Raw genomic sequence first — 25,016 nt, 5'->3', positions numbered from 1 at the left:
AGGTGAATGTGACAGCCAAGATTGTAGCCAAGCAGATGGTGCTTAGAAACAAGAGGGGGGGATCAGCACGCTTGGGGGAAACTGAAAGGTTTGGAGAAATAAGAAGTAAAGGAGCAGCCCACCACCACCACCACCACCAAGCAGCCCAATGTGGACTGAGGCAGCCAAATGGCCACAACATACTGAGTGTCTATTGGGACAGAAAGCATGGAAAACCATGAATAGTAAATGGCTAGGAGACAACATGACTGGCTGACATTTTGTTGCAAGTCTCACATGTCATTCCTCAGTGGTCTGAAGATACAGCGAATGACCTAAAGATACTGAGTGAGTTTTCCCTTTGAAGCTAGGCAGATCTGAGGTTGGCTAGTATGTGGCTAAGTGATGCTTTTCACTCCTTCAAAGAAGGCAAGAAGGCAAATGCAGCAAAATATAATTTTGACATGCAATATAGCACTAGTTCACCATTCTGTGCCACCCTGTTTTCCCCAGACAGGGCAGCATACAAATTGAAATAAATACTTTAGATAATTAATGTTCCCATATCAGTACTATAATTTTTTTATGTTTGCAGTTTAACCTTTGACGTACCTTTCAACTGTATCAATAGTTATGAAAGATTAAAAATATTAACTCATATAGCCGAGCCTATCAAACCCAAGCCCTCTTGTTTTTCTTGAGAGTCCAATCCAATAGCTCTTGGTCATGACTACAAAATTGTCTGGGGCCAAGAGGGGATTATCAAGGATTTTTATCCATCAATTTGGATGCATTTCATGTGCTGAGCCACCGTGCACTTCAAACCCAGCTCAGGCTAGAACCATACGAATACTACTCGCTACCCTGATAATGCCAGCAAAGCCCCCTTTTATTACATAATTCTGAAGTCTGTCTGTATGTTTTATGTCATTAATTTTCATCCTGATAATTGGAAGCAGCTTCTCTCTTTGCTGTATTAAGGTTTAATGAGCTACATAACTCCTTGTCTCACGCTGAGGAAAGGCTCAAAGTTGCTTTGCACTCCAGAGAACAGCAACACTTTTCCTTGGTCCCTTTTTCGTGCTCTGAAGGAACAGAGGGGCCTACTGGTTGTCTTTAGGCTGACAGGTGCCCTTAATCAAAAGCAGAGGTATACTGGGGTGATGATGATACAGATGTGACTCTACAGACAGTTTACAGGCCCAGTCTCCAAGAGGTCTTCTGTATCTTTAAAAGTTGTGCAGGGGGAAGGGAGAATTCCACCTTGTGGTTTTTCCCATTACAGTGTTGCAAGAACACCTGCACTTGGCTGACTTTCTCTTCTCCTAAAGATACAGGATCAGTCTCAGGCCCTGAACCTGGCAACCCTATATATATAATACTATTGACCACTATGAAACAAATACTGTATTTATTTACCTTTTAATGTATTGAAATGTAATTTTGATGCAGTTTTAAAATTTAGATATAATTTAGCTTAGACTAGAATTAAGAAGTAATTTTCCTTGGTTATATAAGATAAATGTTTGTAACTTGGTTTTAGATTGTGTAGTTTTTATATGCTTGTTGTATCAGATTCTGTAATTTTATTGTATTTTATGTTAACCGCCCAGAGAGCTATTGCTAGTCGGGCGGTATATAAGTTTAAGAAATAAATAAATAAATAAATAAGTAGAATCATACACACACACAGAGAAGTAACTTGAAGTAATGGATGTCAAAGTGCAGATGACATAAATTCATTTTCCTTCCCTGGCCAAAGATAGCTTTGAGTGATAACCTGTGCAGATGAGGTAATTCATTCATTTATATTCATTTTTACTCCAAAGAGCTCAATGTGGTATACATGAGTCTCTTCCTCTCCATTTTATCCTCAAAACAACCCTGTGAAGTAGGTTAGGTAGAGAAACAGTGACTGGGCCAAAGTCATCCAATGACCTTCATGGCTGTGGGTATTTGAATCCTAGTCTCCCAAGTCCTAGTCCAACTCTTTAACTGCTACGCTGTACTGGCTCCTAAAATGGAGCAAAGGTTTGCCAGAATGCACTGCAGGAGGATAGAAACCTAAGCATTAAAGGTAGGCAAGTTGATGTGATATCTGTCATTTTTATCCTCTTTGTATTTCTAAGTCCTGGTTCTTCACACTCAGGGTTGATTCCATACTCCATCTTTTATTGATGAAGAGAGCTGATTCAAATACAATTCAGAGTTTTTCCTTGACTGCAGTATGTGTTATGAAAAGGTTGCCAGTCATATGTAAAATGGTGTTGAAGGAGAACCTGCCAGATTTCTACAACTAGGACTCAGGCAAAGGCAAAACATCCAACCACATAGGCCTAAAGCTACCACTGGGGAATAATGCAGTACATTATGTGGTATAATTCCCATTACTTTGAACCTCTTAACTAGACATTGGGCAGTAAACTGGATTAAGTATTGACCTACAAAACCCTACAATAATACAAGAAATAACTTTGTGGTGGTCCACATGGGCTTAACTCGAATATGAGCTAATAGGTGTTTTCCTCGCTAAAGTCTATGCCTCTCTGACGTAATTCTTATATAACTCAGAGTATTTGTACTCCATGCTCTAAAATGTGTCTGGTTCCTATTACCTTCGTTTCATAAGGGATTTATGAGGTTTTTGTTGATCCTAGAGCTGTCCTGTGCGTATGTGATATGTAATTGTTCCAAGAAGCTGGAACCATGCACCAGACCTGACTTTCAGACAAATTAGCTTCTTCTTGGAGACTGCTCAGGATGCTTCTGGCTTTGCACATTGAGAAAAGCATTCCACCTTTATGTTCACTTCTCTGGCTCAGATGCCGGAAAGAACTGGTCATAAGCTACAAGCATTGTCTAGGACAGAAAGATGGGGAGAAATCCTCCTTCCAGATCTTGGACCTGCATGGCAGTCTGCATAAACCATTCATCAAATTTAAGGAGAGTATTAGTTTGATTGAATGATTAATTAAATACTTAACTCACTGCTTCATGACACACACATACCCATCCTGTTATTTTAGTGCTGCTACCTTTATGATTGATGTCATTATGCTGTTGGTTGTTTGATTTAAAAAAATATTGCAATTGTTTGTATGCATTGCATTATGTTTTTATAATATGGGCTGCTTTGAGTTCACTTCGTAAACAAATAGCAGGATGCTTACAGGAAGCATAATCTTATGCTCACATTTAGGGATGGGGGAGAGATTCAATTCAGTTTGCATTTAAAGATGAACCTACCTGATTTGCACGCTCCAAAACAGCACATGAACCAAAACACGGCAGCCCTTCAAAAGCCACATATCCCCAAATTTTGCAATGCAATTCTCCAGCCAAGTAATGTATACAAAAATACCAGGATAAAGCGAGCATAAACATGCAGGTATTAGTGGGAAAAAGAATACCAAAATGCATTATAATATTATATCAAGGAAAACTGTTTTGCATAAATGAGTGTATTAGGCAAAATTACATACACAAATATGTATAGCAGGACAAATTCTCACTATAAAGTGGATGAGTTTTCATGAGAACTTTATATAAAAACTTTGCAAACTGGTGTGGAAATGTGGAGAACTAAACTTTGAAGTGGAACAATGAAAATATGAGAGGAACTGAAACTGACACATACCTATTCTCATTATGTCAGGACCAGAGATGCACGTATCGCAGTTCACCAGTGGAATGGCCAGACATACAAGGGGGTGAAATGATGTAAAAATCACAGACATTCATGCAGCATCCCTGAAGTCTCTGCCACAGCCCACCTTTCAGGGATTGGGCCTTCAAGAATACCCACATGCTGCTTACACACAGAGGGAACCAATGAAATAATGATTGGAGGAAACATCCCCCAAGCACCCATTCCTGTATCACCACACACACACAACAAGCAAGACTACAGCACCCCCATTCTATCAACATCAGTGGCACAGCCAGCAGTGATCCCACTTCTGCCAGTCCCCATCCCCATGCAGAATCTCCTTATGCTGCTCACAAACACTGTTTTAGGGCACATCACACATAAAGGAGAGGAAGGGAGAGGCACACTACATAATTTGAATAGCTTCCTGGGCAAGATGCCTGCAGAAAGCACACATAGCCCTCCTGGAACAACAAATCCAAATGAAGGACCCAGGGCCTGCAACAAAGGCAGCCAAAGAAATAACCTGAGAGCATCCTCCTCCAGTGGCTTACTGCATAAGGCACAGGGTTGGGAAGCCGGAAACAAAGTTTGAAGGAAAGGGATAATATGGTCCCACTTACCTAGCAAAATGGTCAGAGAATCATAGAATAGTAGAGTTGGATGGGGTTTTATAGTCCAACTCCTGCTCAATGCAGGAATCCAAGTCAAAGCATACCCGATAGGTGGCTGTCCAGCTGCCTCTTGAAGGCCTCCAGTGTTGGAGAGCCCACCACCTCCCTAGGTCATTGGTTCCATTGTCATACCGCTCTATCAGTTAGGATGTTTTTGCTAATGTCCAGCCAAAATCTGGCTTCCTATAACTTGAGCCCATTAGTCCATGTCTCACACTCTGGGATGATCGAGAAGAGATCCTGGACAACCTTTCAAGTACTTGAAAAGAGTATCTTATCTCCCCTCAGTCTTCTCTTCTCAAGGCTAAACATGTCCAGTTCTTTCAGTCTTTCCTTATAGGGCTTTGTTTCCAGTCCCCTGATCATCCTTGTTGCCCTCCTCTAAACCTGTTCATGTCAGAGGCAAAAGAGTCTGAAGTCCCAAGGTGAGGTACCTGTTAAGGCTTTAGGAATGAGGAGTGTTAGCAATGTGCTCCCATGTGTGTTTTGAAGCCTGCTTCTTTTGCGCAAAGTGCCCTTTCTTCCAATCTCCCATCGTGCTGAGGTGTTCCACCAGTGTATTCATCATAGCACTAGCATATCTGGTGTTCCTCCAGTGTAACGAGGCTTTGATTGAAACCTATAGCTGTTCAGCAGCTGGATCTTCAGACTAGAATTGCACCCTACATTAAAAAAAAAATCCTAAACAGATTTTAAGGCTATATGGTCAATTAAGCTCAAGGGCACACTTCCAAGTAATAGGAACAGTGCGCTGGTCTGGGGCACTGTGAGTACATCAAGGCTCAGAAAGGATTTCTACAGAAAGAATATTAAAGAGCAGGGCTTACTTGCAAATAAGGGGTGGATAAAAGGAATTACCTTTGGTTATATCCAACATAACTCTAAGTCACTGTCCCATCAGCACAAGGATTTCCACTTGTCCAATGGGACTTCCCCCCTCTCCCCCCCGTGTGCTCCCTAAATCTGTTCTAGGGGTTCCCCCATCCCTCTGGAGCAGATTTGGAGAGGGCATGAGGTGCATGCAGGGGAGAGGAAAGGGGTGAAGGTCCAATTGTGCAAGTGGAAATCCTTGTGCTGGCAGGACGCTTTAATGGACTACCTCCCCTTGTCAATGTTGTCTCTGGGAAGCTACATTCTGCTACCAAGCTACAGAATAGGGAGGAAAGAGAGTGACCCCAAACCACACACTAATTAACAGGATTCTTGTTTCTATTATACTCCGCAATGAAGTGGTGACTTCATTAGCCCATTAGCACAACATTCTTATTATAGCCATGTGTGTAAATATGACTCCTTGTGACTTATGCCAGCTATGTGCTATTAATATCAAGCTAATGCTTCCTCTTTTCATTACTCAGTTAATATTATATTCTGAATATTAATGTTTTATTTGTCTGCCCAATTTTCACATTACACCTAAAAACTTAATAAAAATGCCAGAAAGAGTAGAAACAGAATTCCTTCCTTCTTTCTTTATTTAGGCATTTCTGGACAAACCCATCCATGGCCTCTGGACAGTTCACAATTTAAAATAAATAAAATGCAAATACAATCAACAGTACTTAAAAAGATCAACATGGAAAGGTGTCATGACCACAAAATTAACTTTAAAAACAATATAAAATGATACAGGAGCATAACCAGGGGTGCAGTCATCCAGGGTTGCAGAACCTTTACTTTATTGGGAGCAGGGTCCCAGCCAGGTCCCTATGCATGAGCCAATCAGCATGAAAATAGAGTGTATTGGCCACTGAGAAGAATCCTTAACCCTTCAGGCTGATTGGACCCAATCAGAGTGAAAGGAAGTGAGTCAGCCACTGAGACTCTTCTCAGTAGCTAACACATGCCTCCGGTTTCATGTTAATTGGGTCCTACAGACGTCTGTTTTAATGGGGTGTGGACTCACGAGATGACAGGGAGAGCAAAGGAGATGAGGAAAAGTAGGAAAGGAGGCATGGCTATGATGGTGTGTGGAATGACTGTCATGAAGGGACACTGTATTGCCACTATGCTGCTGAGTATAACTTCAGTAAACAGTGCTGAAAACAGCTAGGGTTAGACCAGACAGGAGAAAGTCCTTCTTCACACAACACATAGTGGGCAAAGCAAGCCAAAGCCTCAGAAGCCAAAGCTGGGTGGTGGTGGATTGAGTGGAGGTACACCCCAGTTGGTTCCTGAACTGAGCAGGGGGTTGGACTTGATGGCCTTATAGGACCCTTCCAACTCTGTTGTTGTTGTTATGTGCCTCCAAGTCGACTATGACTTATGGTGACCCTATGAATCAGTGACCTCCAAGAGCATCTGTCATGAACCACCCTGTTCAGATCTTGTAAGTTCAGGTCTGTGGAATCAATCCATCTCTTGTTTGGCTTTCCTCTTTTTCTACTTCCTTCTGTTTTTCCAAGCATTATTATCTTTTCTAATGAATCATGTCTTCTCATTATGTGTCCAAAGTATGATAACCTCAGTTTCATCATTTTAGCTTCTAGTGATACTTCTGGTTTAATTTGTTCTAACACCCAATTATTTGTCTTTTTTGCAGTCCATGCTATCCGCAAAGCTCTTCTCCAACACCACATTTCAAATGCGTTGATTTTTCTCTTATCCGCTTTTTTCACTGTCCAACTTTCACATCCATACATAGAGATCAGGAATACCATGGTCTGAATGATCCTGACTTTAGTGTTCAGTGATACATCTTTACATTTGAGGACCTTTTCTAGTTCTCTCATAGCTGCCCTCCCCAGTCCTAGCCTTCTTCTGATTCTTGACTATTGTCTCCATTTTGGTTAATGATTGTGTCAAGATATTGATAATCCTTTACAAGTTCAATGTCCTCATTGTCAACTGTAAAGTTGCATAAATCTTCTGTTGTCATTACTTTAGTCTTTTTGACGTTCAGCTGTAGTCCTGCTTTTGTGCTTTCCTCTTTAACTTTCATCAGCATTCGTTTCAAATCATTACTGGTTTCTGCTAGTAGTATGGTATCGTCTGCATATTTTAAATTATTGACATTTCTCCCTCCAATTTTCACACCTCTTCTTCTTGGTCCAATCCTGCTTTCCGTATGATATGTTCTACATATAGATTAAATAAATGGGTCTCACACCCTTTCTGATTGGAAACCAGTTGGTTTCTCCATATTCTGTCCTTACAGTAGCCTCTTGTCCAGAGTATAGGTTGCTCATCAGGACAATCAGGTGCTGTGGCACCCCCATTTCTTTTAAAGCATTCCATAGTTTTTCATGATCTACACAGTGTAAGGCTTTGCTGTAATCTATAAAGCACAGGGCAATTTTCTTCTGAAATTCCTTGGTCCATTCCATTATCCAACGTATGTTTGCGATATGATCTCTGGTGCCTCTTCCCTTTCTAAATCCAGCTTGGACGTCTGGCATTTCTCGCTCCATATATGGTAAGAGCCTTTGTTGTAGAATCTTGAGCATTACTATTCTATTATTCTCTCAGCTGGCTACTGAACATGCAATATCACTGCTGGGGGATCCCAGCAGAAAGCCACAAATTGGGGCATTCCAAGGGCAGGGAAGTTTCAAACTATACCCTCCCACAGCTAGTGCAGGAATCAGGCTCATCTGTCCTGTCCCCCTTCCCCTGCAGCCATCATGAGCAGCTAGGTTGTATGTGGGGATGGGCATTTGGATTGCACTTTAACTGATGGAACTCATTGCCACAAGGTGTGGTGCTGGCTGCTAGCTAACATCACAATCCTAACCATGTCTACTCAGAAGTCTATGCTATTGAATTCAATGGGGCTTACTCCCACATCAATGGGATTAGGACTGCAGCCTTAGATGGCTTTAAAAGTGGATTAGACCATTTCATGGCCGATCGGCTAGCTACTGAATACCAGTTGTTGACAGGCAAACATGATTAAAGTTATCACCATAATGCTGTGCTTGTGGGCTTCCCATAAGTATCTGGTTGGGGCCATCAAGAATGGTGAATACTTGATGGAGAGCTCTTCTTCTGTAGCTATTTATTTATTTAAAACTTACATATTGTTGAGAATATTTATATGCTGTTCTAGAACAATCTTATCCGGCTCTAGACCAAAGATATCTGGCCTACCCTTGTAGTCCAGCGAGACAATGAAATAGCCTCCCAGGCTGAGCAACACTAGCCAGTGAGTTGCCTTCAGCTTGGCAGTTCACAAGTTGTGCAAATCTTCTTAAAACTGCAATCTCATCACAAGTAACCTCTATTGAACTTAATGGGACTTACTTCTGAATAGAACATGCAGAGGATTCCTGTTTGATATTGAAAGGCTTTGTTCCTGATTTACTGTTTCCTTTCATGAGAACATTTCTACACAAATACCCAGATAAATTGCTGAATTCTTTGGATCTGACAGATGATTTAAAAGATTAATTTATTGGAAATCAATCAGACCTGTCCCTAACTTCTCAAAGCTGAGGGAGCTTGACTAAATCAGGCAATGTAACCAATACCCTGCTCATAAGCACACTTCACATGAAAGTAAGTCCCACTGAAATCAATGAAATCTATTTCCAGATGTATGCAGGGTATTTAGGATCAGGCACTAGATGATGTCTCTTAAAATAAATTACCTGTGTTGTTTACTTGACAGCAGCTTTTAAACCTTCTTAAATATCCTCAGAGCATTCTGCATTTTGACTTGTTTGTTTGGATATTAACTACTGTGAATAGACTTTTACTCACAGAATAAGGCTTTCCAGCTTTCCTGGTGCTTCTGCCCTGCCCCCACAAACAAAGCTGGTCCTAGCGACCAGTTGGAATTGTTTGGAATGCAGGGACACCTTTTGGTGGAGGTCATGGTACCACTAGCAATTCTCTTCCTTACAACTTGATGCGCTCAGCATCTTTTTAAGTTTTGAAAATTCAAATAATATTTTAACTGGATAGAAGCAAGCATCCGTTAGAATGACCTGTATTTCATGTCATCACAGCCCCTTTCTAATCTACATAAATGGCATCAGGTGAGCAGCCTATTTTCCTGTTGTGTTTCCATATCGAACCCATCACTTTACAGTGAGTGGGGTTGGAATTCTCACAAACTCACCCGCCTGCTCCGCAACTCTGAAGATGCAGAAAACTGCCAGATGCAGTTAAAGTGTTGTGCTGAGAACTCCTGGTGACTGATAAAATCTTAAGAAAACAAAACCTATTGTTAACTAGCTTGCCCTCTTTTATGTTCAAATCGTAATCAAGAACTTCCAGCCAGCTGTATTGCCAAGCAGCCAAAAGGTGGGTGTAACCATGTCATAATGTCACCAAATGATGTTTAAGCCACTACAATATTCTGATATTGAGAAAGAGAGGGTAAATAATCCTCTTGACAATAGCAGTGCCACTCCAGCCCCAGATATAACAAAGATGGCATCAGAGAGCCTGGCTGGTATGCAATTATTATTTTTGTCTGAGGGCCACATTCACCCTTTGCCAATCCTCCATGGGGCATGTATCAGCAGTGGGTGTGGCTACCCACACTTTCACATGCACACACACCACACATGCACATCTCCTGAGCAAGGGGGGGTCATCATTCCTCCCTCTTCATTAAATGATTGATCTGATGCCCAGAAAGGGGGGGATCTGCATCTCCATTGGCGTGCTGAGGTTTAAACTGTCTGCACGCTTCCGCACTATACCTACTTAATTTTTTTGGCTGCCACTGCCAAATTCAGTGGAATTGGGGGGGGCAGAGAGAAATATTTGATTGGAGGGCCACATCAGGCCCCTGAAGAGGAGGTTAGCCACTCCAGATTTAAACGTACCATAGTTAGGATTAACTATAAGTGGTTAATAAAAAGCAGGACAGTAAGCTTCTAAAGTCTTCCTCCCACCTGTGTGGGGGGAAGGGAGGACAAGGAGCGTGCATGAGACAAAGTCTCACTATGGCTTGTTTCTGCTTGTGCATGTTGCACTAAAAGTATGTTTTAGCATGATGTGCAAATGCCACCATTAACTTTTTCATGTTCTTCGTTTTCCACCCCCAGCCTACCCCGTCCTCTTCTCCAAGCAAATTGCATTGGTTATGTCAAGCAGATGCAGCAACATTTTCACAGACTTCTGCTTCTATGTGAACATGGGGTTTTGATAAACAAGACTGGTTTTCATCAAATTTAAAAATTTTGAAAGTTGGTAAAAATGATTTTCTTTAAAAAAAACCTGTAAACTTTAAAAATGCCTTAGCATTACAGTTGGCTTGTCCCATTTTAGGATCTTATGCAAAGGGACTGCCTTAGGACTAGACTAGTATGCAAATAATAAATATAATGTATTTAAGACTACAATTCAAGCATGGTTGTGTAACATGGTTATGTTAGCTAAATGAATTTTTCCTCACAATGGTGCAGAAAGCTTACGTTTGTGCGTAATATCTGAAAATCAACATAATTGAAGGAGGGGAATTAGTTATGTCAGCATAGATTTGGTTTCGGGTTTACAGTTTTTGAAATATTTTGTCTATTGTTTTATTTTCTGATCTGAGAATATGTCATCCATTTAAAAACTGCATTAAAATCCTCTTTCTCTTTTTTTCAGTTAGCCCTCTAACCCTCCACATTGCAATAGCTGCCTTCAGTAGGAGAGAAATATTCTTATTCATGCCAGCATGCTACCATTGTGACAATAATTTGGACTACGCTTAGGAAATATTTGGGAAAATAATGGATAAATTTCCAAAATAAACTTCCAGTGATTGCAGTTTCATTCCCACAAGTATTTTTCTCCGAGAACTGCTTCCAAGAATGATAGTCCCTGGATGATACCTCCTTCAAAGGTGGACAATACTAGCACAGCCTTAAAAACAAACACAGTATCTCCTAATAACCTAACATTTTGGGGAGGTACCCAAAGCTTGTTGGGAATAGCTTAGCTCATCCTTAATGTGTTTGCAGTGCAAATTTAAAAAAAATAGTTTTGCTAGTTTTTAAGGGTGAATTGCGCTACATAAACTTCAGGTCCATTCACACCAGGCTTTACACTCCTAAAAGCACGTTTATGAAACAACGTGCTAAGCGACCTGGAAAAGTACACAATAAACAAGAATCTTGTCTATACAGGAGCTTTGCCATGTATTATCAGCCTGAGCTGTATATGGATCACAACGAATAGGGAACTATTGACTTATTTCTGTACATAATTCCACCTAAGATGAGTCAACAGGCAGTGCAAACAAGAGCTTTATAGTCGCTTGTCACCAAAAAGGAACAACTTCAAAAGCTGACAGTTGAAGCTGGAAGGCAAACTATGCCATGCACCATGCTCATTGAAAGGAAAGGCCCTGATACTTCAGAGCCATGGCATTTGAAAAAATGTTGCCATTGCTATACTGTAAAACAGGGCTCACCAAGCCTGTGGGCACATTTGGATTCCTGAGCAAGTACTGTGGGGGCACCACTTCTGGTCATTTTTTCCTCCCTTCCCCCAGACTAGCTTACCAAAACTATCACCACTGAGTGACATACAGAGTGAAAGCGTGCACACATTTTGATTTTTCAAAGGATCTGGGTAAAAGTCAGATCCAATTGAATTTATATGAGCCTTGAAAAAGCACAGCGAGCTGATAGAGAAAGTGAAAAAGAGTGTTACTCTTTCAACTTCCTCCTTCAGTTCTATGCACTTTTTAAGGAAGAAAAAGGTAACCATTCTCACCACCTCATGACCAACAGGTAGGGATGGAAGAATTTGTCAATTTTCCTTCTCTCAGTTGCTCAATTTTTCAACCTTACATCCACATTTTTGCAGCAATTTGCGATTTTTTAAAAAAAATCCTCATGAATATCTTCAGCATTTTAGTGCACAATTTGCCTAATAAACACATTTTGTATGCAATTTTCACTAATGTACACATTTTGCAAGCAACATATCCTAACATAATGCATTTTTGTATTTTATTTTCACTAACATATACATTGTTATGCACACTTTCCCTTAATGTATGCATTTTTGAACATTGTTTGCTTAGAGAACTCTATCATAAAAGTTTGATAAGTCCAAATTTTGAAGGATAGTTCTGTTTCGGGTCTCATATTGTTTCAGAATGTGCAAATTTGATAGATTCAGCTTTATATGCAAACTGAATTGAAGTACTCTCCCATCCCTAGCAAGAGGGCAGTGGAGAGACGGAAGTGTCTCAGAGCCTTTGTGAGTACCAGGGGTTACTACTCAAGGTTACTATTGCCCCCAAAGGTGCAAAGTTAGCAACTTCTGCATAAAAAATAATACAGCTTTCTCAAATCACTACAAGTTCCCTTGGGTTGTGGTACTGATCTTCCCTAAGCAGTGTGGTCAGCTTTGTACTTTGTGGAAGATCTAGTTACAGGAGGCCTATGCACCTTGTCAGTGCCAGTGCCAGGCTATTTTGCACCCGAGGCAAGGCTAACTACTTGCACCCCCCAAAAAACATTGCTAACTTCAATTTTCAAAAACAGATGTCTTGTAGAAAAAATGAAAAGCACAAAACTTGAAACTGCTAAATTTATTTTAGTTGCATTTTTAAAAGGGTTAAAAAAACTAATCTGTATAAAACTGTGCCCCTCAAAGGTCAGTACTGCGCCCCTCTGAGGTCTGCGCCCTAGGTGGCTGCCTAGCTGGCTTAATGATAGCACCGGCCTTGCACCTTGTGACTTACTGGGCCAAAAGCAGAGGCCTGAACCTCCTATGGTTTCTGGCTGCCATGATTACTAAAAATTGAAGGGAGTTAAGAGCTTGGATGGCCACAAGCATATGGCTTATGGACTGCATCCACCGTGATGAGTCATAATTTTATGCAGGCCTGTACAGTGACCGGATTTCATAGCATGGTGTTCTGCTTTGCATGTTGTCATTGGTACCATCACACAGCAAATGTGTGTGTATGTATGCATGTTAATTATGGAGTGTTCAAACATGCAACACTGTTATCTCTGTCCAGTAACAGCATTACCATCTTGTCTGCTGTTTGTTTTGATCATGCCCTCCTATGGGTAAACTAACTTTAAGCATGTGATTTAAACGTGAATAAAGTGGCCACATCTCTTTGTTTACAAAAAAAACAGCTGTAGGATTAACAGCACAGCAGAAAGGATTAAACGCCTCGTCTCCACATGTACACCACACTTGAGATCAGGACCATGCAGCTGCAAGTCCTGTCCATTCTAAGTATGTTTTTGAATCACATGATAAAAGTTATATCTAATTGGCTCCTTAGACAGGACAGGAAGAGGTTTTCAGCCTCACAAAGAGCAGTTGAAAACAAGTGTGAGATTTTGTTAAAGTTTTTTTGAATAATGGTTTCACAGCTCAGAACTGGATTCCAAAATTGAACCATGCCAGGATGTGTGAAACTGCAATTAACTCCATAATAGTGAACTTAGGTTTGTAACATTTTATTTCCTCTGAGATATCACCCATTTGTCTTTTTCTCCTTTTCTGGCTTTATTTTTTTAGCTCATTTTGCAGACTCGGGGAAAAATATACCTACCAAATGAGCCAACCTATTTTATAAGACTTACTATGAAAATAATATTTGCAAGTGAATTATGAATAGCAGATATATTTTAATACAGTCCACACACTTTTTTAAATTTAGAGTGTGTTTTGAATTTCCCTCCTTCTCCCAAATATTACAAAACACAAGCTTAGTACTCTTGAATTAACAACAAATACTTGTCAGTAAATAATGCATTTCCTGCTTCTTGGCAGTTCCTCAAAAACACATCATTGATTAAACTGCTCATGTTTAGAAAAAGAAATGGAAAGGCAGGACACACAGGATAATGGGTAGACTATCTGCACTACATTGAGCCCACAGAAGAAGGATTCAGGAATGCTTCCAATACCATAAATCGATGACAAAAAAAAGTTCTCTCACAAGTCACTTCTGTGTCTCAAAACATAACAGTGGAAGAACAAATACTTAACTAGCCTTGCACTGAATATTCTCTAACTTCATTGTTTGCTTCAGAGTTAGCCAATTAGGCATAGCACTTTAACAAAAAACTCTCCTCAATGAGCATTGACATTGTTTAGATCAGTGGTTCCCAACTTGGGGGCCGTGATCCCAGGGGGGCTGCAAAATAATCCAGGGGGGCCATGAACAGTACAGAAATGAACTATTGATTATTATTTTTAAAAAGTCTTCAGCCCTTGAACGCTGTCTGCTCCTCACTGCCACTGCAGACGACACCTCCCCCTTGCTCCAAATGACAGGGAGGACTTTTGCTGAAGTGGCAGAGTGTCTTTCGGGCATGCTGCGGGCAAGCGTCTGCCTATAAAACACATGGCAGACACCAAAGTAGACTGAAGATGGAGCTACCAGGAAGAAGAGGGGATTACTATCGCTGACTCCCATCTCCTTGCACTGCCGCTGCTGCTGACACCCTTCCTCAGAACGAGAGGAGAGGGTTTTCATGAAGCAAAAAAGAAGCAAGACTGCAAGGAAAGGCTGCTTTCCCCCTTCCTTCCTGGCAGCCAGCCTTTCTTGGCTCCTGCTTCGCTGCCACCTCCTTGAAATAGTTATTCTTATTTGCGAGGCCACCCAGATCTCACCTTAAGCCCAGGCGGAGCCAAGGAGCAGTGAGAAAGCCCAGGACTTGCTTGCCCCCCATCTCTGAGGCTGTGTGCCAGCGTCCCCCCTTTCTTCCACCTACACTCTACCCCCCAATCTCTCTCTCCAAGATGCTGTGGCAGTTGAGGGCTTCTCCCCTCCCACATACCCAAATGCATGCACACCTGCAGGTGCTTGCAGGAGGGACAGTTTTGTGTGTGTGTGTGTGCTGATCTGTCTTCTGCTCCGCTCCCATTCTCCAAATGCATGCTAACCAAGCCATCAGTTCTGATGATCATTCCAAGGCCTAAAAGCACTAACTGCCCAGCTTAATCCATCCACCCTGTTGTCTGCAGTGCACAATATAGCATCCCCATCACCACCCCATTGTTGCTTCTTGATTTGTTTAAAAAAAGCTCAGCAGCTGAACACTGTCACCCACTGGTGTTGGGAGGCAGGACTGCACATCTTCAAAATGGGTGGGTGGGTGGGGAGGGGCATACCAATTTGTTTGGACCCTTGTATTAAAAAAAGAGAGCAACAGCTCCCTGCAGATAGAAGATTAGCGCATTAGGGAGTTTCTAATGCAATTCATGATTCTGGGTTTCTGTTTGCAGGGAGCTTTTAATGGAAAGGGCCATTTGGAGAGGTGATTTTGCCACACACCATCTGAAGGAGTTCACTCCATTTCTACCACTTCAGAACTGAACATAAAATCACACTAGAAAACAAGAAAGGCTAAAGAAGGGGGCTCAGCGAATGTAGACTGACTCAGGAAAAGGCAAAACTGACAATCAAAAGTGCTAGGAAGTCATAAAGAGGGAAGATGGTCAGGTACAGAGGTGAATGCACTGACCTCCCCTCCTCAATCTATCCACCCTTTTGTCTTCACAATCTAGCATTCCCACCATGATCACATTACTGCATTATTATTTTTATTAGTATTAGTATTAGTATTATTAGTTTTATTAGTATTAGTATTAGTATTAAAATCTCAGCAGGTTGGCTGAGGCTAGGGTCCACATACTGCAGCTGAAATTTATTTATTTATTTAATTATTATTGCATTTATATTCCAACTTTCCTCCAAGTTGCTCAAGGTAATGCACATGGTTCACACACACCCTTTCCATTTTATCCTTGCACCAACCCTGTGAGGCTGAGAGACTGTGTCTGGTCCAAGGTCACCCAGTGGGCTTCATGGCTTGGCGAGGATTTGAACTTGGATCTTAGTTCAACACTGTAACCCACTGGTATTGGGAGATAGGACTGTACAACTTCAGACTATGCGGGGGGGGGATTCCAATGTGGTTGGACCTTTGCATTAAGAAAAGAAAGCAACACCTCCCTGTCTTCAGGCAGCTTTTTATGGAAAGGTTTATTTGGAAATGTGATTTTGCCACACACCATTTTTTCCGTTAACAGAGATTAAAATTACAATTAGCATGGGTGGGGTCCCAAATTTTTTTGAGCTTACAAAGGGGGTCCCATAATCATAAAGGTTGAGAACCACTGCTGTAGATATTATTTGGTGCCTTTTTGTTTCCCTGGTTGATGAGACTTCTTTTTAGCTTCATGTTTTTTTCTTTATTACTGTGCATAACCTTGATCTCATTTGTTCACACTGCTCTTTAATCTTATACACTGAAGGGACAAATGTGATTTTGTTTATGAGCATCCCATCATCACAGTAGGCATTGGATCACAATTTCATCAGTAAAATTACATGGTTCACCAAAGCCATTTTTATATGAGTCTGAGGATAATGAAGGCAAAGTTAAATAAATAATAAAGCCAAGAAGGACAGAACTGGAACACTGCAAACTGCATTCTCATAAAGTGCTGAAAATCACTTGAAAATGTGACACACTTTCCCACATTCACAGAATAGTTTTTGCTCAGTTCCATTCATTAGTGGCCAACAGAAAGACACAGGACCATAAGAAAGTTTTTCAGACCTATTTATTGTGCATTTCTTCCTTCCACAGTTCTATTGGTAAAAGAAAAGAGGAAGGATTTGTTTATGGACTCTAATCAATGTACAGTAATAGGGAAAAATTCCACAGTGTGTTATTAAGATGAGTCGTAAGATGTCCCATTTAATGGTTTAACTAATATGAATACACGGGCAATCCAGGTTGTGTCTACCTGCCAAGCTGAGATCAGTATATAGGAATACAAAAAAGAGAAGTGTATACACATTTTAAAATGTTAAGATATAAAAATAATAAATCAAATAAATGTGTGTTCAAAAGACAATCAGCAACTCTCCAACCACTAACCACTGATTACTGGAAGCCAACATAGATTTATCAAGAATAAATCCTGCCAGACTAATCTTATTCCATTTTTTGATCAGGTAACCTCCCTGGTAGACTGTGAGTATGCTGTAGACATAATATATCTCAACTTCAGCAAAGCTTTTGACAAAGTGACCTATGATATTATGATTAGCAAATTAGCTAAATGTGGGCTGGATAGAACAACTATCAGGTGGATCCACAATTGGCTACAGAATCGTACTCAGAGAGTGCTTATGGGTTCCTTCTCAAACTGGGCAGAAGTAATGAGTGGGGTACTACAGGGCTCAGTCCTGGGCCCAGTGCTCTTCCATACTTTTATTAACGACTTGGATGAGGAGGTACAGAACATGCTTATCAAATTTGCAGATTGGGTATATTGGGTAGCAAGCATTTTTAGAGAATGAACTTGATTCAATTATGGTAATTTGTTCTGTATTTGATCATTTCATTTTATAATTTTATGATGTTTCCATGTTTTTTTGTACACTGCCAGGATATTTTTATAGATTGGCAATCAATAAATCTTATAAATAAAATAAATATGAATAAAGTGTGGTCTAGTATTTGTGAAACCCTTTGAAGATGCACAGCTTGTGATATCTACTGCTTTCAAAATCAGTTAGGCTTTAATGCTTAATAACCCTTTCGAGTACATCTAAATTGAACACATATTAGGCCATGTTGATTAAAAGTATTAACCAGGTATTGTAACCTAAACTGTTTTGCTCTCATTTAAGTTTGCAAAGGTTTTAAAGCGGAAAAGTTTCTTAAGATGAAAGGTTTTAAAGCAAAACCATATAGTCCAAAGGTGAAAAGCAAAGTGGGGTAACCCTGAAGATTAGGAGAGTATTTTGAAATCGGAAAGTTTCCTGAGAGTGAGCCAGATGTTTTATTAGCTCTGCCCTACAATAACATACCAGCCCATGGTTGCATGCCATTTATCTACACAGAGAATAATAGCAGTGGAATGTATGGTAAAAGGTGTTGAAAAGCATTGCCTTTACATGAAGGAACTTGGAGGAAACCTACATACCGGTTAAGATGGGAGGACTGGTTTAACATTGGTATCAGCTGGATCTGAACCCTCAAGGTTTTCTATAGCTCCAGAAACAGTCATATCCTTTGCAGCTGATCTGGTTTAACAATTTTTTTGTGTATGACTGTTTATTATTACTAACGGAGAAAAGGACTTGGATGAGAACCAGTGACAGGCTGAATTGCCATATTTCTGCATGCAAAATTCACAGAGGATCCTCATTCAGATGAAATTTCTTCCCTCTGCCAAAATGAAAGTGCCTCAGAATGATTTCTTTAATCAAAGCTTTAACTGAAGAAAGTTTGAAGCACCAATTTAATCCAACATATTTCCTACAGGATTGTGTGGGGAGCCATGCAATGGGCTTATAAACATTGGCATTTTCAAAAGGCACTAGTCTTCATTCTACAGAAGCAGACTTTAACACCATAACCTTTGTTGAATGTCCAACATTTGTAGAAAATGAAAGTTTTACCCATGCTGGAACAACTGATTTTCTTAAAGTACATATCAACAACCATTTAGAAAGTGGATTTTTTCACTGTGTTTAGGAACACATTGCAATTTCTTGAAGATAATCCACATCCTTGCATTCCTGGCTGCCTAATATGTATCACAGCCAGACACGTTAGTATGGCATATGTGTCTTCAAAACAAAACAAAATCGACAATAGCATAAAATGTAAGTGATGGAGGAGCGCTTCAGTTGTAATTCCATCCTTAATGCTCATTGGAGAATTCACATGTAGAGAAACCCTTTAAATGCTCTAAGAGTGGAAAGAGCTTCAGCTGGACCCACAACCTTACATATCATCAAAGAATCTATAAAGGGGAGGAGCTATTTAAATATTTAGAATGTTGAAAGAGTTTCAATATCAGCACATATCTTACATCCTACCTAAGAGTCCACATAGTGCAGAAACCATATAGGTGCTTGGAGTATGGAAAGGGATACAAACCATATTAGTCATCAAGGTATCCATACAGGGCAGAAAACCAAACGCATACTCAGACTGTGGTATGAGAAACGTAAGAGAATTAACAGAGCAAGTAAATCCTAAATGTTAAAAGACTCACAACAATGTAATAGTGTGTAAATGATCAGAGTATTGGGGACGGGGTTTTTTCTGAGTAATCACCTGACAGAAAATATACACACAGTAGAGACTGTATAACTTTTCAGGTTGAGACAAAAAAAATTGTGTGGTCACCTGTGGTGAATAAATATCCCCAACAGCTAAATGGGTTCCTATACCAAGAGAGGAGGTGGTCTTCCTATACTACTCAAGAGGCATAGATTCATCCTTACAGCTGCCATTTCAGGAGCTGAAAACATTACAAAGATTTGATCAGTTCTAAACTATTCCTTCTAAATGTTTAAATGAGTTCTATTATTTATTACCAATTTCCTAGGGGATCTTCATGCCATTATATTGGTAGGCACTTCCTCCCTCCTGAGTGGGAAGAAACTTCAGACTGTTCTGCTCTTAATTTCAAATTGGTTTTCTTCTGCGATGTTTCTTTTCCTCTGTTTTCTCTTTTAATGTGAGTTGTGATTTTTAATGGCATTCTTTTGCTTGTAATTCGTTGTTTGAGTCTAAATTTTGTTTGTGTTCAGTCCTAAAGCATGACGATCCTCAGGATTTTTTGTTGTGGTGGAGAGTAAAACACTGAAGGGGAGGAAATACTAGTTTCTAATTGAAAAAAATGAGAAGAAGGGTGCCTGTACATCTCAGGTTCTACATATGGTAGAAACCTACTATTTTTCAAAATGAAAGCTTGAAATCTGGGGACTGTGGTTCATCTGGGAGGAAGGAACTGCCCCTCCTCCCCCTCACAGACACCTATAGCTGTAAGCAACCCAGAGAACATTGGTTATTCAGCAGTCTACAAATGTATAAATTAAATAACTAAATATTCACAAATGACAATTGTCAGTTGCTGATCACTGTTATCTACTGTTAATTCTTCTATACTCTTTGGAGACACACAAGGTCTACCTCATTGACTCCCATATGTTTACCTTATGCTTAGACATAGGTGATGTATAGATGGAGACCATAAGGTTTTTAATGAAACCGAGTCAAGACGTTTACTAAGAAAATAACATGGATGGTTCTACAAAACAGAATATTTACAGAAATCTTACATACCCCACCATGGAGCAAAAGAACAACAAAAAAAGAGTTTAAATGCAACTCCATTTTCCCTATCTAGGCATAGGCAAAGGGTTACAGATTTACATCATGTTTGTGAATTCAAGAGCTCTCCATCCCAGCCATGTGTTACTCTGCCATCCTGAGATCCAGCCCAATCTAACTCTCAAAGCAAATTCATGGTGGTTAAGGCCTGGGACTACATGATTTCCATGCTTCCAAATCCATAAACCTTCAAGAAAGTACTGGGGTCTTTTCCCCAACAGCAGATGTGGCTACAAACCAATCTTCAATGAATTTCCTACCTTCTAATTTGAGCCCTGGATAGGTCAGGTATAAGTTAACCCTATAATCCCCAAACAATCCTATATACCAATTTATACTTTTCCGCTAACTCAAAGAAGTACATTTTAATGCCAATCAGTGCAATTCCTTCACAAGCTGGCAGTTCACTTCTGACTGAAGCCAGAAAGATACAATGTATGGAGGTTCAGTTGGTAGTCTGCCAAGAAGCAACTAGGTTGTTACAGTTTCAAAAGAGTTATTTACATACACTACTTAAATAAGTTTTCCATTATGAGAGTTAACAACAGAATCTGGCTTTTATATGAGATAGGAAGATTGAAAAGCATCAAATTGTGATAGGTGTTTTAGTGGACATTCTATTTCTAAATCTTTGGTGCTTAGTTATGGGCCAATAAAAATATGGAATTCCAGTGTGAACCTGATGGCTGGTCAGAAGGTTCTGAATGGAGTGAATAAAAGGACAATCCAGGAAAGTTTCAGGGTCTGTCAGTCAGAGTTGGTGTGAAGAGACTGTGAAAAAAAGAAGGCAAGCTGAGAATCACTGAAGGCAAAACTGAGGGAAGCTTGCTTGAGAAGGAAGACTGCAAAGGTAGTTCTCCAGGTTAGCCCCTGGCCCAGGGGCGTCACTACCAGGGTGTGGAGGGTGCGGACCGCACCTGGGTGACACCATGAGGGGGGTGACACCAGAGCTGCCCCGCGCCGTTGCCCGGCAAAGGAGCCAAGAAGCGCTCCGGGTAAGCGCAACCAACTCCTCCTCGGAGGCGGGCAGGTGAGACTGAAAGCAGGCGCCCGCTCGCTGGTGGTGAAGCCGGGACGGGCCTTCCACCGTCAGCCTGGAGTGTATGGTGAGTGCACGCATGCGCACGTTCCCACGCGCATGCAAGGCCAGCCACCCCCATCCATGCACCTGGGAGGGCACCCGCAGGAGGTCCACACACACCCGCACTCCCGCTAGTGATGCCGCTGCCCTGGCCATAGCGAGAAAAGCATACAGCTGGCCCCTGGAAGAAGGAAGACTTCATAGAAGGCAGTTGTGATGTCTTCTTGGCTGAGTCATGGTCTTCAAGAACCTGACTAGAAGGAAAATTTCAGGAGCAAGCTGAATTAGAGCAACAGCAGCAGTCTCAAGAGGTGGAATTCAGTGTGAGTGACAGCCAAAAGACTCTGTTCTACTGTGTATCCTTTCAGTGGCAGAAGCTGTATGGAATCTTACACATTCTCCCCCTTCCTCATATGTACCCCAGTATATAAATGAAAATAAATTTAAAAACTAAAATAATATCAGTACCTGGCCAACCAGTAACAAACATTTATTTATTTCTTCTTTCTATGACATATCTGCTGAAATAGTGATCACACCAAACCTTCTCTTACTTTCTGACATCAGTTTTGAAAACCTCCATCAAGAAAATGTGGATGGCTCGAATGTGCAGAGAAAGAACTGCCACCATCGTCCAAGAATAATGAACAAAGAAGCAGTCAGAAGCAAAGGTAGATAATTCTCCTCTGTAAAATGATGGAGTGAGTGTTGATGTGCAGGAGTTCGTCTCTCAGCATCATGAAGTGCTTGACAGCTGACTGTTCTGGTCACTTTGGCTGTCAAAGAAGGTATTTCTATTTATACGTGCATCCGCCTAGTGACTGTAGCACTTATATCATTTCCTCTCAGCTGAAGCATTGCAAAGGTTTCTACATTCAATATATTCATGGGCAACTCATTAGGTGTGCAAGAGACACGTTGCCTGAGAAGCACATTTGTTCTAATAAGACATGTCTGTCACCAACAGTTACCTAATGAGAAATTGCTATAGAAGTTTGCAAGAGAGAGAAAGCAAAAAATGGACAACAGGACTTTAGGGTAAGGCTCAACGTTTGCCTTTGAAGTAAAAGAAGCTATGCCACAAACCACTAAGGAAATGGATTTCGAAAAAGTGAAAGCCGCTATTTCATCTGGTTTTATATATCACATTACTGTTCTGTTAGTTCTGCATAGTGTTTCAAAATGGACTTTATTTCAGTATAGCGCTTAAAAATGGACCTCATATTATTCAAAGGTGCATTTCAATTCCACTTTTGATCTAGCAGCACTGCAGACTGGCTCAAGGAACCTAATACACCATGAAACAGCTCAAAAGCAGCAGAGGGGAGGATGCAATCTGGAGAGAAGCAGTGGGCACGGGAAGGGTGTTTAATTCCTCCCCCACCCCCATCTTTCTCTCCTGCACTCTCCTCCAGCAGCAAAATGTTCCCTAGATTGTGGTTTCTAGACACATGTTTGCACAGATGTAGATAAAGGAAGGGACAGAGGGAAGAAGTTGTGAGCAAGGAAAGGATTAAGCTCCCTTTCGTCGTTGTTTCCCTCCTCCAAATCAAGCCCTTCCCTAGAGATGTGAAAGACCAGAAAAAGAAGTGGAAAAATTCAGGGGGAGGGAGGACCAAGTTTTTTCCAGGGTTTCCCCCATTTTTTTTCAGTTTGTCAAAAAAGTGGAAAAATTTGGGGAAAACATTTTTTTCCTAAATGTTTCTGGTTTTCTCCCAGACCTTCATATCTCTGAACTTTCCACCAAATTTCAACTGCTCCTCAGCCATAATGGCTTCTCCTGACCTAGGCCAATGAATATATAATTTGGCTCTAATTCCCAGTTATGATTATATACAATTTCTACTGACACTTTGTTTTATTTTTAAAAACAGAAATTCGAAGTTTTCTTCATGACAGATTTTTTTTTTTAATCAGAGATGTCTTCCCAACAGTCCTGTGAGATGGTTTGTAACTCCGGACTATCACAGATGTTTCATGGCTGAACGAGATTTTAAACGTGGACTTCTCACAACCAACCCAAACGCTGAACCTGCTGTGGCACACTAGCCTAAGTTCTACTTGAGACAAGACAAGTCAAGACATCATTGAGCTGTAGCTAACCCTTTTGCATCATTAGCTCTATTTAACATTGTCAGGAAGCAAGGGCAGCCTTGCCATTAGCCAGAGTGTGGTGACTGTCTCAAGCAGCAAATGCTGAGGGAGGAGGTAGCAGGCCACCCCAGAGATTCCTCCTGAGCCCCCAAACATTCCCCTCTGCTGGAGGACAGAGCTGTGTGTTCGCAGCCTGATGTGCACCACCTAACCTGGCCTTTTCCTTTCAGGTGTGGAGGATGCTGTTCCATTGCCAGTGCTGAATTAAGATTCAGCTGGCAGTCCAGATGGCTTGTGTACATGGAATGGGGGGGGGTGCACCACCTTGTCTTTTGCATCAAGCAGCAAAGTGTCTTGAGTCATCCCTGGCAGATATCTTATTCAGAGACAGTTTCTCCATGGCAGTGCAATGGCTGACAAAATGTGTCTTCTACAGTTCTCCTCCTCCTTGGTTGCCCATTGAAAGCCACATGTTCTCCTGACTGGTTCAGCCCCAAAGACAACAGCCATTTGCCACACAGCATGCTTGGCAGCTGCTTTTTTTCTAAATCCCACACTCTGGCATGGATTTCTGAGCTGCAGCTATTTTGTTTCCTGCCTTTCGTCTTAAAAGGCTTCTTCTTTGGCCTTTCCATAAGCATGACTGGGACATATGGAAATACCACGGGATCTTGTGAAGACTCGTGGATGATGACTGATGGTTTTGATCTAATGTTGAAAGACTACTTTGCTTTACTTAGAGAAGGGGGGACTCAGTCTTGCCTCTTTAACCTTCTCCAATTAATACATCAAATTGTCTTGCCTTCTCCAATTTCTGCATCAAATTGATGAATGAATTCCCTTGCTAAGGTGCTCAAGTTTGATTCAGTGTTAGCACCTTTTGAGATTAAGTGATTTACTTTGGTACTTTCTGCTAAGTTTAATTTGCTTTGGTAGCTTCAGCTTCACTTCTTTGGTTTTGACAGCTGGAAGTACAATCTACCAAGTATCGCTTCTGCTCAATTTCCATTAATGGTGCTGAGGCCATTTGGACTATACCTTTTGAACACAATCAAATGCATTATTCTGATGGTGTGAGCAGTGTGGCACAGAGCCAGTTACATGTGTCTTTCCTTCCCCCACCCTGCCGCTGCCACTCTCATAGCACACATACATTTAAAGCTGGCTTGCCGCCACGGCGGTTACTTAGTTTTCAATGGAACTAAACCAGATTAAATCCAAATGTGGCTTAGCTTGTTTGTGAACTGGAGCCTGAGAGTTCTGCATCCAGAGGGCCACAACTTCACTACCCCTTCTTGTCACACATTCAAGAAAATGGTTGCACTCCTTAGGAAATAGCATTGGGGGGGGGAACGCACATGTCCATGAAGTTTTGGCAACAGTTCAGAGGAATTAATATCTGATTGGAACCAGAGGAAGAAGAAAAATGGGTAATATGGTGAGATCTCCACTAATTCATCCCTTGC

The sequence above is a fragment of the Rhineura floridana genome, chromosome 3 (genome assembly GCF_030035675.1).
Source record: "Rhineura floridana isolate rRhiFlo1 chromosome 3, rRhiFlo1.hap2, whole genome shotgun sequence".
NCBI classification, from domain to species: Eukaryota; Metazoa; Chordata; class Lepidosauria; order Squamata; family Rhineuridae; genus Rhineura; species Rhineura floridana.
The sequence above is the reverse complement of the archived record's forward strand: the minus strand, read 5'-3'. Positions refer to the sequence as shown.